Raw genomic sequence first — 12,895 nt, 5'->3', positions numbered from 1 at the left:
CTCTATTCTGCTTTCAAGTTTGTCCCTGTTTCCCTTTCCATTTATTTGGTCCCTTCCCTTCAGGCGGCATGGTTTTGCTCCTTCCCTGTGGTTCCGTGTCGTCCACTTTGTTCACCATGGTCTTCTGGAGGGTCTCCCTTTTCGCGGCATCCGCACACCTTTTTGACAATTCCGCCTTTTTTACCATGGCAATTACTTCTTTAAGCGATGCCTCACTGTTTGCCCACAACTTGTCTTGCACTGTTTTGTTGGTGGTGTGCGTGACTATTTGATCTTTTATGAATTCGTCATGCAGGACTCCATACTTGCATGTCACCGCCAACTTTCTTAACGCTGCCACATAATCGTCTATGAATTCACCGGTTTCTTGCTTCCTTTGCAGGAAATTGTACCAGTCAATGGAAACACACACCGCGGGGCGGTAGTTGTTGTCGAGATCTTCAATGGCGTGCCTGAATACGTTGTCGTCGGCGTTCTGTCTGGGTGTGGGGACCAGGTTCTGAAAGACTCTTATGCCTTCCGGGCCTAAGTTGTGCAGGAGAATCCTTTTCTTCCTTGCGCTGGGGAAGGCTTCTCCATTTTCGTCTTCTAGAGCTGCAATGTAGTTCTTGAAGTACTCTTTCCAATCCTCCCACTTCATTTGAGGTTCTCCCGGTCTCGGCAGAAACGGGATTGGCGTCGTTAGTGAAGATGTCTGCGTGCTCATCGCGGCGCATCCTTCTGGTTACGCCCCTGGGCCTCTCGGACTGCCTGGCGCGTCCGCGCTTTCACTTTGCGCCTGATCCTGTCGGGTTTCTCCTGCTCCCCTGTCTCCGCGTGCTGCTGCTTCCGCCAGGGTCTCTTTGGGTTGGAGAATTCTCCGTCCTTATCTTGCCTTCTACCCCACTACTGGTTCCCCACCCTGTGGTTGGCTTCTGTCCCTTCTTGCTGCCTCTGCCACGCTCTCCCGCTGTGTTGTGCACCTTGGTGGTGGTCTTCCTTCCTGTGGTCCCCGGTGGTGGCTTCCAGGCTGGCCTGTGCTTACAGGGGTAGTGGCTATGTACTCTCAATCTTCCTCACCACCTATTTCTCCTCAAAATCCCATCACTCGTCGCCACTGTAATGTTGCAAGCGTAGGCCTGAATAAATACCACGAAGCCTGATGTGTGGATACCAATTATATACTTTATTGGCTACAGCGGGAGAGCGCCGGGCAAGACGCGACCTCGCGGTCTTATTCCCGTCTCGCGCATGCGCAATCGCTGCATTAGCACTGTCCTCGCACGCTACGTAGCCACTTAGCGTGCGAGGACTAGAGCGCAACACTACACTGCCCAGAGGGGGTCAGACTTGCGGCCTACTTAAGATGGCAACGGGGCCTCTCGAGTGACTCCCCGAGGTCAGCCCAACTGTGGAGAGCTAGGCTGGCTGCGGATAACACCGGTCCAGGAGCGGCTCTCTGCAACACTGCCATTAGCCTGATGAGCCCGCCCAGAGACATGGAGGAGGCGGAGCCGGGGTCGCTGCTCCTGCCATGATGAACTGCTCCCGTTGCGGCCTCTCCCGCTCTGTGCCACCGGGAGATGGATGGAACCGAGATAGGCAGAGGTAGGCCCTGACCACGCCTACGCTGCACCCTGTGGACCGCCTGGGGCGAGACTTGGCTGCGACCTGACCTGCCTGAGACGTGAGCCCCTATGATAGCCTGTTACCGACCCCCTGGGCTGTGTGCACTACATCCAAGGCCGGAGGCGCTGGGCTGATGGCAAGGGGCTGGGCTGTGTTGATCTGCCAGAATCACTCCTCTGCCTTCGAGATGCCTCGCGACTGGCCCTGCACGGTCCCCTCACCGTGGCAGGCTGGGTGCACTCTGTGGACTGGTGTGCGGCCTAGCGACTGGTAAATGGGACGACGTATGAGTGACGCCGTCTGCTGCAGAGCCCGGGCTTATGAGGTGAGGAGCTACGCAGCGACCTAATCCGGCCCCCAAGTGCCTGCAGCGCACGGCGAGACAAACTGAGAGGCCGGCCTGCAGCCCACCCCGAGGCCGAGGTGGGGCCTTACGATCATTCACTGCCGGTGCTTGCTTCCCCTGCCCCCCGGTGATCCGATCAACTCTCCGGTGGGCCTGAGTCCAGAGGCCGTGACTGCCCCCGCACCCCGCTGTGATATATGCCGGCCCTTCTGACCGCCATGATTCCTCCCGGTTTCTCCCAGAGGAGTAACCCCTACACACCAATAGATGCTCTCCTGGGTCCCTTCTCTCATACTGCAAACCCATCAGCCTGTGGCTGGGCGCCGAGGGGGCGGTAGGGGACAGACACTGTGGCCCAGAGCTGTGCGCACTCAGCCTTGAGGCCGAGGAGAGGCCTTGTCACCGACCACTGCCTGCAGCTGTCTCCCCTGGCCTCCCGGTGATCTGGTAGCCTGCCGAGTGGGACTGCTGCGGAGGTCGTGAGTTCCCCGCCCCCCACTATACTCCTACCAGTTCTCCTAAACGGCTGTGGCCCCTACTGGAGGAACACCTCCTGGCACCTCAAGCCCTACACAGTAGTGGTCGCTCTTGGGACCTCCTCTCCTGCTGTGTGCCATTGCTACAGATTCAGACCTGAAGAGGGGCGACAGGAGACAACCGCCACGACCTGGAGGTGTGCACAGCCCGTTGCGGATTCCATTTGTCCTCGGACATTAGCGCGCGCCCTAGGGGATCCATGACCACAGCCGGGTTCGCCTCCGTGGCTCTTGGGGGGACGGGCGCCCCGGGGCCCTGGATCTCAGACCCCTTCGGACTTTCGCTTGAAGCCGGGGGCGCCCACATCGCTCCAATCGGCAGGTACCCGCACCGGAGTTGCCCTGCTTCTGGCCCCCACTGATACGCTCGCCAACACCCACCATGGGGGAAAGACCGGGGCCCTAAGTCTTCTGCCACCCACATGCAAACGAGAATCGACCAATTCACCTTGGCTGACCATGACCCCCCCCCTCCCCCGGGGCAGACCGAGGGCGGCCCCTCACTCCAGGGCAAGGACTTGGCCGCCATCCTGCAGGCAATCAGCGCGTCCCAGGCCTCGGTGGAGGGGAAGACCGGGGAGGTCCGGGTCGACGAGTCTCTTATCCGACAGAACCTCCGCAACGCCACCACCCGGATCACGGAGGCCAAATCTCGTCTCTCCACGGTGGAGGATGATGTTCGTCAATTGAGGGAACAAGTGACCCGCCTTCAGTCTAACACCAAGGAACTCCACAGGTGAGCTGAGGATGCCGAAAACCGCTCGCGCCGCAACAATCTCCGCTTTGTGTGATTTCTGGATGGATCCGAGAAAGAACAGATGTCCACCGTCATCGAGACCTGGATCTCCTCCTGGATGCCAAAGGATACCCTTTCAGCAGGGTTCGCAGTGGAGAGAGCCCATCGGTCCCTTGAACCTAAGCCACCGCTTGGAGCCCCGCACCATCCCATAATAGCCCGGATCCTCAACTTTAAAGATCAAGACACGATCCTGCGCGAAGCAAGGTCCCTGGGTCCCCTAAAGTTCCAGAACCACACCATCATGGTGTTCCCTGATTACACCCGGAAGTGCAGGACCAGCGACGCTCCTACGTAGACGTCAAGAAGGAAATGCGCACTCTTGGTCTTCAATATCGACTCCTTTTTCCGGCCCGCCTCCGCGTCATCTTTCAGGGCAAATCGCAGTTCTTTGATTCGACACAGGCTTCCTGGACTTGGCTGACGGAGGAGCGCCCCCTTGGGTCCCGGCCGAGCTCTTCACCCTTTGCCTTCGGGATCCCAGACCTCACGGCCTCCATACCCCAAACAACAGCGCAGAAGACCTACACAGTCCAGCAGGGGCGTCAGTCCTACAGGGATGCATCCTGATCACTGAGCCTTGCTGCCCGTGAGCCCAGAAGTATGCCCAGCCCACCTGGGTTCCCCGCCAAAGGAACGGCTCAGCTGGGAACTCACCCCTAGATCTGGTGGCCACAGAGTCGGACCTCTCCCGCAGCTCAACAATCTGACGCCCTATGTGGGAGGGTGACAGAGGGGGGTCTATGTTGCCTGCTAGTTTAGTGTCCGGGTGGCGTGATGTCCAGTTGTGAACCTTGATGCCTCTCCAGGCGGCACTCTTACACCTGACGCCGAAGGGGGGGGGTCAGCCCGCGCCCTGGAGACTGTGGGCCCTGGGCACCTCCCGTTCCCTGCGGCGACTCACGTTCATTAGCCATGCTGAACTGCGCTATGCCCTATCGGACACGTCTACATAGTCCTGTTGACTCTGGGTTCCACACAGCCCGTCGCTACTTTGATACTGTCTCTCACCCTATTCTTCTACGTCGCTTGGAGGACATGGGCATTGGTGGTGTAGCCTTACAGTGGTTCCGCTCCTTCCTTGACGATCGCTCCTTTTGCGTTGCCATACCTCCTCATCAGTCCAAATTCCATCCTCTGGGCCTGGGGGTGCCCCAAGGATCCTCGCTGAGTCCTACGCTTTTCAATCTTTATGTGAGGCCGCTGGCTGATGTTGTCAAGCAGTGGGACCTGATGATGGTCTCTTATGCTGACGACACTCAGCTAGCGGTCACTATCAGCGGGGATGCTGAGTGTGATGCACCCAGGTTCCAGAATGGACTGAGAGCGGTGGCGAGCTGGATGAATGCTAATTGTCTCCAGCTCAACGCGAAGAAAACTGAGGTGATGGTTGTCGGGAAGGGGCGAGAGCTTTGGGGAGACAGATGGTGGCCATCCGAACTGGGGCCAGCTCGAACTCCAGTCATGGAGCTGAGAAATCTGGGAGTGTGGCTGGAGCCCGCCCTCAACTTTGTGGGGCATTCCAAGAAGACTGCGGCTTGCTGTTTTGGGGTCCTTCGAGGCCTGAGATCCGTCTTGAAGTTTTTTGACCCCCCCACCAGGCAGCTGGTGGTTCAGGCAACGGTAATTTCTCGCCTGGACTATGCCAGCTCTCTCCTGGTGGGGGCAAACTTGGCGGAAATTAATCGCTTCCAACGCGTCCAAAACGCAGCAGCCAGAGCCATAGTTGGTCTGCCCAGGTCCTGCTCTGTCTCCAGTACTCTTCGATCTCTACATTGGCTGCCGGTGAAAACTAGAATCGACTTTAAAGTCCTTTGCCTGGCCTTTAAGATCCTGAAGGGTTTAGCTCCTCGGATTTTGTCGAATCTCCTGTCTTTTTATATACCTTCTCGCTCTTTGAGATCGATGGGCCAAGCGCTTGCGGTGGTCCCGAGATTTAAGCTGAGCCGTATGGGAGGTCGTTCTTTCCGGGTAAAAGCAGCTATCCTGTGGAATTCTATCCCGTTAGAGATTCGCCTCTTGGATGATCTCCTTTCATTTCGCAAAGCATTAAAGACGGTGTTATTCTAAATCCCTTCCTCTCTTCGCTGTCTGTCTGTCCATTTAGTTGTTCTGTTAGGCGCGGCTATGTCTATCTTGTCAGGCGCCAGGACGCCCCTTAGCTGGGGCAGCTGTGCGCATTACAAATGCCCCTAACATAACATAACATAACATACTGCCGGGACAGACTTGATCAGTGCCGCGTCCTCACTGTTTCATCATCCAGGGCGCCTTGGCAGAGTTTTTGGTTTAATCCAGAATCCCTCTGCCGAGATGTAGTGTATCCGTATGTATGGAGGGGTCCTGCACGCAATCCAACCCAAACGTTTCAGTTTGGTTATATACTTGGTTAACCGGGACGACAGATGCTTCTGTTCCTGAAGTATAGGGTGGGGGAGGGGGGTTGGGACCGTTGTCCCGATGTGGATGATGTGTTATTGTGTTACCGCACCAGCCTTCTCACTACACACTACAATAGTCCCACGCACCGCTTACGATCTACAGCTACAGTTACTGTTCTACACCCACACCAGGCCCCTGTTGCACCCACAGCTAACCAGGGTCCCGCGGCACTCTGCTCCCACCTGCGCTCACCATGACGTGTGCGGGCTATAACGGACCCTCCCTCCTCATACTATCCTGGAATTTCCACGGGCTTCTCGACAGTGTCAAACGCATTGGCCGTCCTACGCTTTGCCCAACACCAGGCAGCAGACATTCTCCTGCTCCAGGAGACTCACCTCATGGGCAACCACTGCCCCTTTCTAGCGTTGTATGGGTACGACAGTCTGGCACTCCAGGTTTTCCCGGGGCTCTCGGGGGGTGGCAATCATTATGCGGCGCAATCTGCCCTTTGTGCTCACACCGGCCACTCTCGATCCCCAGGGAGGCTTTGTAGCCCTGACGGGTACGTTAGCAGTTAATCCTCTTATTCGCGTCTCCATATACTTACCTACATCGTTGCTCACAACGACTCTTGACCATGCCACCGACCCCATCACTTCTCTACCTCTAGGTGCCACAATAGTGGGGGGCCACTTTAATACAGTCCTCAATCCCCTCCTCGACACTACAAGTACACCGTCTGCTGCAAGAATCACGAACGCCAAGCACTTGTCTAACTGGGCGGACTCCCTGAGCTTGTGCGACACCTGGAGAATCTGGCACCCCCAGGGCAGGCAGTTCACTCATACATCAGCCGCACACTGCACCCATGCACGGATAGATATTATATTTGTCCCGCCTACTGAATGCTAAACAATTAAAGAAATCTGTATCCTCCCCAGTGTAATCTCAGATCACTCACCTGTTCTTTTACACATTGGGGAACCTCCTAACTCGGCACGCCCGATGTGGCGGCTGAACGCGTGGTTCCTCCAGAACAAAGAGTTCAAGAAGGCGATTGGGGCTGAATGCCAGTAATATTTCCTCACCAACACCGGCTCTGTCCCCTCTCCCGGCACTCTCTGGGAGGCGAACAAAGCCACCATCTGTGACTTTGCCAAAGGCCAGCCTAAACTCAAGCGACAGGCTCATACACACCAGATCACACTGCAGGAGGCCCAAGCGTTGCTTCTCGAACAATGCTCTCCCGAGGACAGAGACGAAGCTCAAGAATGAACTCATATGCTTGAGGGAAGAAATCAAGCAACTCTCCTTGGAAGTCGCCGAGCTCCTGTGGAGATCCTCTATAGCACGGGTATATGGATGGGGCGACAAGAATGGGAAGATCCTCCACAGACCAGCCACGTATCTCATGGCCATTCGCATAGTCCCGGAGGTTGCGGATCCAGACGGTTCGGTACATCTTTCTCCCCTGGCGATGGCTCGGGCTTTTGCCTCCTACTATCGCGAGTTATATTCCAGGCAGCGCCGGACATCTCCCTCTCGGAACTGCTCAGCCCAGCTCATCTCCAGTCTCCCAAACCTCAGCACAGCTGAGTTCGCCGACCTGGACCTACCCATGACCCAAGAGGAGATCAATGACGCCATAGCGCACACGTCGCCTGGCACAACCCCGGGCTCAGATGGTCTTCCCCTGGAGTACTACGCCGCATATCGAGAGACCCTTATCCCACACCTCTCCGACCTCTTCGCTGAAGCCCCCGAGAGGGGCTCCTTTCCCTCCCGAGACAGATGTGGCCACCATTGTTGTTCTCCCTTATAAATACAGAGGTTAAAATATTCGCTGCGGTCCTCGCCCAGCGACTGAAATCTTATCTCACCAAACTGGTCCACTCTGATCAGTGCGGGTTCATGCCTACGCGGGGGACCAGACACTGCCTCCATCGTCTCCACTTGGCCCTAGCAAACCGCCATTAACTAATACCTTATCTGGCACTTCTTCTCATTGACTTTGAGAAGGCCTTTGATTCTGTGGACTGGCAGTACCTGGACGACGTGCTGGTTGAAATGGGGCTCGGTCCACGGTTTCGCAAGCTGGTGAGGGTCCTCTACTCTCTTCCCCACGCACGAGTCCTAGTCAATGGGGTACTATCGGAGGAGTTTCCCGTTAGTAGAGTAATGCGGCAGGGATGCCCCCTCTCACCCCTCCTTTTCGCCTTACTGATGGAACCCCTAGTAAGTCTCATTCAATCGGAAGACGATATTCAGGGTTGGAAATGGCCCATCTCAGAGGAAGATAAGATTGCGTTATACACAGACGACGTTCTACTTTTCCTTTGCTGGATCGTCTCAATCCGGCCCCCACTGTCTCCGGGTGCTGCACTCCTTCAGGCAGAAGTTGCCGCTGAATCCCCTGGGTAGAGTCCCCCTATTTAAAATGATGATCCTCCCTAGATTCCTCTATGTCGTCCAGAACACGAGGTGCCCCTACCCACTGGCCTGGTTCACAGACCTAGACAGCCTAGCCACTAAATTGCTTTAGGGCGGCCGACGACCCCATATAGCTTAAGCTCGCTGCCGGATCCCACCCTTTGACGGGGATTTGGGAATGACTAACTTATACTTATATTACTTGGCTACTCACCTTACATGATTGATTTAATGGGGGGATGGTCGGATCCGGCCTATAGACTTGATTGGGGGAGATGGGCCTCTCTCGAATTTAAGCAATGATGTACGGGGGGACCATACCTAGAACACTACCTGGGGTGAACACTATCAGTTCTCCTGTGCTGGCGGGCCTCCCTGCGCCACACCCAATGGACTAATAGAATGACCCAACACACTCCACTCTGGCATGGCGCATGGCTGAAGGAGGTTAGCTCGCTAAAGGGTTTTCAGTCCTGGGACCTTATTGGGATGTCCCAGCTCGGGGACGTGTGGACCAGCGACCACATACGCTCCTTTCAAGATCTGCAGTCCAGGCACTCCCTGCACCCATCACAACTTTATAAGTACCTGCAGCTACGCCATGCTCTCTGTTCACAAATACCGGACGGCACAACGCTACCGGAATACAGCCCACCGGAGACGCAAATCATGATGGGGACCTAGGGAAGGGAGGTATATCCCGCATTTATCGCTCACTAACCAACAACACCCCGACCACACTAGAGCGGCTCAGAAACCTATGGGAGGGCCCCCTGGAGGAGGAGGACTAGAGGGACGCACTGATGGCACCTAAGACGGTCACTGTGTCAGCCAGGCTCCGCCTGATCCAACTGTATTATTTGCATATGGCCTATCTAACCCCCGCTCACCTCCAAACGGCTGGCCTCTTATCAACTGCTTCCTGTACACGATGCGGCCAGGACCAGGCAGACTTCTTCCACATGGTTTGGACATGCCCCTTCTTGGCGCAATTCTGGAGGTGTATAGAACAGGAACTTACTGAGGTCTTGGGTTGGGAGGTCCCACACGATACCTTACACACGCTCCTGGGGATCACGGATGGGCTGGACGGGTCCAGGAATGAAAAACTGTTCTTTAATACGGCGATGATCGTAGCCAAGTGCAACATAGCCGCCAACTGGAAATGTCCTACCCCTGCCTAGCGTCAAGAAGTGGCACAAGGGGGTTGACTAGTCTGCCACACAAGAGAAGCCCCTATATGAAGCACTGAGCTACCCGAAGGAATATCACAAGGTCTGTGGCGAATGGCTGGGTCAGATAGCTTAAAATTGCTTTGCTTGATTGATTGAGTGTACCACTTGGGCCTCATGATGTATTTTGGTTTACCACCTAATCAACTGTGGGATTTGATTATCACTGTGCTGTACTGTATTGCTGGCCTAAATCAATAAAATTGTTTATCAAAAAAAAAAAGACATCTCACATGCACCAAACGATCTTTCAGTTCGTACAAAAAGAAACTACTGGGCATTAGCAGACAGTTTTCAATGTGTGTTTACTGCGAGTGCTCAAGGGTTTGGAAGAGAGCCACGCCATACATTCAGCAGTCACCAGACAGATTTAGAGTACCATGTACCACCAGGATGTCCTGTCTCTACATAACTGTCTGAGATCCTGTTAGACCTGGCACCTTGGCGTGAGTCTCCCTTCTTCTTTTTGTCGCTGTGCCTCATGTGATTTTATGGTGTTGGCCGCTCAGCGTGCTGTGCCACTGCCAACCAGTGTCGCGGTGCGAGTGCTCCCTGATAAATTGTATATATATACATCAGTCCACAACAAGAATCAACAGAGACACGGTGAAAATAAAAAGAGTTTATTTTTATAGACCACGTGTCCTAAGATGCAGTACTTTGGCTAATACAAGCAGACAAATGATTAAAATCAAAACCATCAGCATCGTTACAATACCATAGAATATAAATGGGGTGATCATGTTATAATGACAGTGGATACTACCACCTTCCCTTTACTAAGAAGCTAATATTATTATTAGGCTAATAGAAGGTCTCTTAGGCTTGAATAGGGGACCCCATACCTCAAAGATCAGCTTAGTGAAATCACATCACAGGAGCATCAGGAGTCTTCTCGCAGGAAGGCTCGTCTTCGGTCTGAATACTTAACATGAGGGCTGCCATATTAAAAGCACCAACTTTCAGGTATTTTGCAGCTGCCTGTGTGTTATGGCTAAATAGTGGGTCGATCAACCTAGAGTGGAAAACATGCATTGTCTAACAACCCAGACTGTTTGTCACATCATGTACAGACCAAGGTCGCTGCGCAGAGCTCTGGATGGTAACAACAGATTGCTCTCGTGTGAGGCAAAGATCGAGTCAGCAGTTTGTTTAAGCAATAACATGTGAACGCAGTGTTGTGCGCAAAAGCAGCAAGATGGCTTTCTAACATCTAACGTGGTTATGCTAACTTAACAATGTATGTACGTATTAAGGGAGTCCTTACTACAGTTGGATTCCATGATTGGATTGTTTGATTTACTGTCAGACCCCAGTAAAGTGTGCCAGGAGCGCCAGGGCATGTAAATGCAAACACCGCTGGTGGGCTTGCAGCACGGGTTGTGCCACCCACAGAAGCGGCCGGTAAAATATGTCTAAGGTCTGCCATCGCAGAACCTGCGTGCAGTCTGGTACTGACATGCTGACTGGCAAGTGCCCACACTTGCCGGTCCCTAAAACCTTCCCTTAGCTGCATGTTAGTCACCCCTCTGGTAGGCCCACGGGCAGGGTGCGTTGTGAGCCTAAGGTAGGACAAGCCTAGATGCGTGGCATGTCCTAGTAGTGAATTACCGCCATCTTGTTGTTCACTACTGCAAGGCTACCCTGTTCTCATAGGCCAGTATGGGCGGCCTGGATTGTTACACCCTATGATCCTAACCGACCCAGGGAACATGGTAGAAGATCGAGTTTAGTATGCCTGAACTCGGAATAATAAGGTACATCTTTTCGCAAGGTTTATTTTAATATTCCGGGTTTGCAAATGCCGCTTTTAGAAAGCTGGCCTTTGCTTGCCTAAACATTTCAGCCCGCCTCTGCGTGATGTGTATCTGATGTCTGGCTGGTATGAGTGACAGGGCTGGGGGAACCCAGATGGGCAGGGCTAGGTAGCCTGGTGGTGAATAGGACGATCGACAGGTAGATGGGTGGGAGGAGTGCTCCTAGGCTCTGAATAGGACAGTGCTCTGCCACCTCAATGCCGGCTCCGCCCCCTGTGGAGCGTCTGAGGACTCTGCCCTACACTCTGAAAGAAGAAGCCTGCATCGCGTAAACAAAGTGCTCAGAAACCGGACTGGACTAGGCAAGGGCCCCCCTGGCCTGGGAGAACAAAAGATTTGCTGTATAAATGTAGGAGCCCTGCTCCTAAGAAACTAGATCCGCTTTTGACCAAGAAGAATCTCTGCCTGAGGAGGAGGCACCGGGAAAGCTGTAGGAGGAAGACTGTCCCTATCCTGGGGGATTGGCCTGCAGTGGTGACCTTGCTGCCAAAGGGGAGAAGAGAAACTGTTGCTGAAAACTTTGCTTTATTTTTACTTTCAAAACTTGTGCTTTTCCAAAACGATCTCCAAGGGCTTGGAACTGAGCTTGCCCCCTGAACTGAGCCCCAGGACCATTGGGCTCTACCTGATCTTCACTCGCCTGCCGCTGGACTGTGGTGTCCTTCCCCTCGCCGGAGCTGTGACCCTCGTGCCCCAGTCCCTCCCTGAGCCGTGACCAGGACTGCTTAGCCGCCCCCGCCTTGGGAAGAGCCTCGCTCGATCGGAGCCGCTCCCCCTACGCTGTGCTGGGCTGCCCCTGCCACCTCGCTCGCCGGAGGCTCGCTGTGCACCTTCACCCTCCCGCCGGAATCGGCGTTGTGAGCATCTCCAAGCCTCGGACGGCCCGGACGTAACCTGCGTGCCCTGCTGCCCCGCTTTGCTCACCCGCCACCTGCAATACCCCGCTCTTGTCGTGAGCCTGAAGATCAGACCCCCATCGTGAAGTGTGGGAGCCCCGGACGCCGCCTCGCCCTTCTGTCGAAGAGCCGCTGGAATCCCGCACCCGCTTTTGCGTCAAGAAACAAGGTACTGTACTTACGAACTCGACCGCGAGCTCACATCGGATCCAGGGTCCGCAACGTTCTGATTTCCCTGTCATCTGCCGTGTGCTTCCCGGGTGCCGCCTCAGCACGAAGTGCGCTGAGGCCCACAGTTACCTTGTGCCCGCCTAAAGAACTTTCCGTAACAAAGAGACTTTACCGTATTCCTAAGAATTGTGGCCCCATCAGTTCATCGTTACTGGGCCTTGTATTTGAATCTGCTGAATCTACATAAAAGCTTATTTTTATATACTTCCTGATTGGTGTCCGTTTGTGGTGCATGCAAGGGGTTTACTATATGTGTAATTGCATTTGCTTAACCGTGTACGCCTGAGACTTAGCCTAGACTGCTCGCGCCACGCACCTAGAGGGTGAGCAGGGGTTATTCTGGGGAGTCATCCTTCGCCCTGACAAGAAGTAAAGGGTCCCTGCTTGTTGTGGGTTCACACCTGCGTCAACCAGAGCCCCCTCATTTCTAACAGATCCTCATGCTGAGGATGGCAGCTGCTAATGCTCCCAGAATGGATTCTTTCTTGCAAACAGTAGTCACTTTCCAACGTGTGGCTGTGAGGCGGAGGCTGGTGTGCATGAGACAACATATTATGCGATGAGTGGAAGATGTTCTCCCATAGTCACTACCACATTTATTTGTAATAGTTTCCATGT

At 54.4% G+C, this 12,895-nt stretch overlaps 1 protein-coding gene across 2 annotated transcripts in view; it reads right to left on the bottom strand.

The window, feature by feature from the left end:
• The window catches only part of CPT1B (carnitine palmitoyltransferase 1B), a 194,398-nt gene that overhangs the window by 170,173 nt on the left and 11,330 nt on the right, over positions 1-12,895 (bottom strand). The gene's annotated exons all lie outside the window — the stretch shown is intronic.

Source organism: Triturus cristatus, chromosome 4_1 (assembly GCF_964204655.1).
Source record: "Triturus cristatus chromosome 4_1, aTriCri1.1, whole genome shotgun sequence".
In the NCBI taxonomy this organism is placed as follows: Eukaryota; Metazoa; Chordata; class Amphibia; order Caudata; family Salamandridae; genus Triturus; species Triturus cristatus.
The sequence above is the reverse complement of the archived record's forward strand: the minus strand, read 5'-3'. Positions and strand labels throughout refer to the sequence as shown.